We start from the raw sequence: 2,108 nt of genomic DNA, 5'->3' as shown, positions 1-2,108 counted from the left end.
AAGTCTGTGCAGCAATCTCACTCAGAACTTCATGACCGATCATGGTGGACCTCCGATCGCGATCTCTTAGACCTTCTTCTTCATTCTAACACCGTCGGGGGAGGTCTGGGATCACGTCGGGCAGAAAAAACGGCGTCGCCGGCACTCGAAAGGTGGAGAAACGGTGGAAATCCGGACGGAAAACCCGTCCGGACCTCCGTATCTGAAAACGACTATATATATATATGCCACTTTCCGCTCGAGTTATGAACTCTGATTTGCACATGTGATTTAAATTGCCGACGTTGTCTGTAAAGTTTTATTTTAAATTCCTAAAATTGCCTTGGATTTTGAGTTAATGGGTTGTCGGCGCACCTTTCGGACGGTTCATTTTCTCATTGGCTTGAAATCCTCTAAGTAAAAACTTTTCGAAAACCAGAATATGAAAATTAAGTTCATAAAACAAGAAAACACTTTCAAAAACAAGTTTAGAAAAACATTAGCCAACGTAAAACTTTTGTGGTACCTAAGACTTGAAAACATTTGAAAACGAGGAAGTCCGAGGAAACCGCTCTAATACCATTTCTGTAACACCAATAAGTGATCGTGAATTGAGGATTGTATTACATAGTCATCCCACGAAATTTAAGACGGTCAATTTTGGGTGGCAGCGATCCATCTCTCCAAGTCGATCGAATCTCTTGGTTTGCAGGAATCAGGGATCGACTGAAGGTGATTCTCTCTCCTTGAAAAAGCTTATGTGTCGACCTTTAGGTAATTGTACATCTTAAAAGGAGGGCTTGCTCAGTCTCTCCTTTTTCTAGCGTTAGAATGCTAGCCCTCGTGCCAAGGGCACAACGACTAGGTGTATTAATCCTTGACGTGGCTTGCCTGGGCAATGGAAGTAAGCTCTTATAGACTTGTACGTACTTAGTTTTGAGTCTACTAGATGAACAACAATTGAGGTCCGAGACAAATAGTATTCTTTTTCAGTAATTAGGTATTACAAGTTTGTTTTCTTTGCTCTCTTTTTGGAGCGTCAGTGCGATCGGCGAAGCTTATAGTCTCGATGCCTGTAGCATCTATTACTCTACTAGATAAAGGCCGACATGTTGATACGTAAGGTGAGGTGCCTTTTGGCCAGATTTTTGTAGTGGTAGCTTATCACCTTGTACTTTAGGCCTTTGTCCAAAATATGAGTTTCCATTCATATCTCAAAAATGACACTTGGACCTTCTTTATTAATGTACCTCCAATTTACTTTTACAAAATACTAAAATGCTATTCACACCTCCCTAATTTTTCTAAAATGCCCATAGTCCAATAAAATCAATAAAATTCATTTTTATTATAAATATTATAATCTATGTGGCTGTCCACGTAATTACTTATTAATTATATACTCTGATGTAAACTCTACCTCCATATAAAGAGGCTAATGAGAATGAATGAGTAGACTTCTACCTCCTCCTAACTATTCTCTATGTGTCTTCTCTTCTTATTTTCTTTATTTAACAACACGTTATCAGCACGACTCTACCTTTGAGTTGATAACGACCAAATCTTAAAGTACCAAGAACCCTAAATTCTCCAAAAGAGTTTTTTTTTCTGCCGTTATCTAGAATTCAGTCTTGGCTTTGCTGCCATGCACACAAGCTTGTTCTAATTTTTTTTGTTTCTTTTGTTTTAAACTCTATGATGATCTAAGAGTATTTGGTGATTGCTTGCCCAAAACTCATGATCTACGAGTCCGACATTTTTCGTGTTTGGTTAGTTTATTTTTACTATTTGGTTTTCTATATCAATTTCAGCTTTATTGGTTTCCACAGATCGTTGCATCAGTCTTGACCTCATTGAGCCTATTCATTCTCCAATATCTCTATAGACCATTGATTATGTATAATTATCTCCTTGTATTCATAGGCATCGCACCTCAGCCATTTTTTTTTTGGTTATATTCAATGCCATGATTTAGATTTGGGCATGAATCATATGGTAGAAAGTCTATCGCTGTTATGGGTGGCCAATATGAATGGCTTTGAATGTTATTCCTTCAGCCGATGTTCAAATATATATATATATATATGTATATATACACAGAAAGGATAGAGAGCGGACGTCCGCACTTT

Source organism: Fragaria vesca, linkage group LG4 (genome assembly GCF_000184155.1).
Source record: "Fragaria vesca subsp. vesca linkage group LG4, FraVesHawaii_1.0, whole genome shotgun sequence".
Taxonomy (NCBI): Eukaryota; Viridiplantae; Streptophyta; class Magnoliopsida; order Rosales; family Rosaceae; genus Fragaria; species Fragaria vesca.
The sequence above is the reverse complement of the archived record's forward strand: the minus strand, read 5'-3'. Positions refer to the sequence as shown.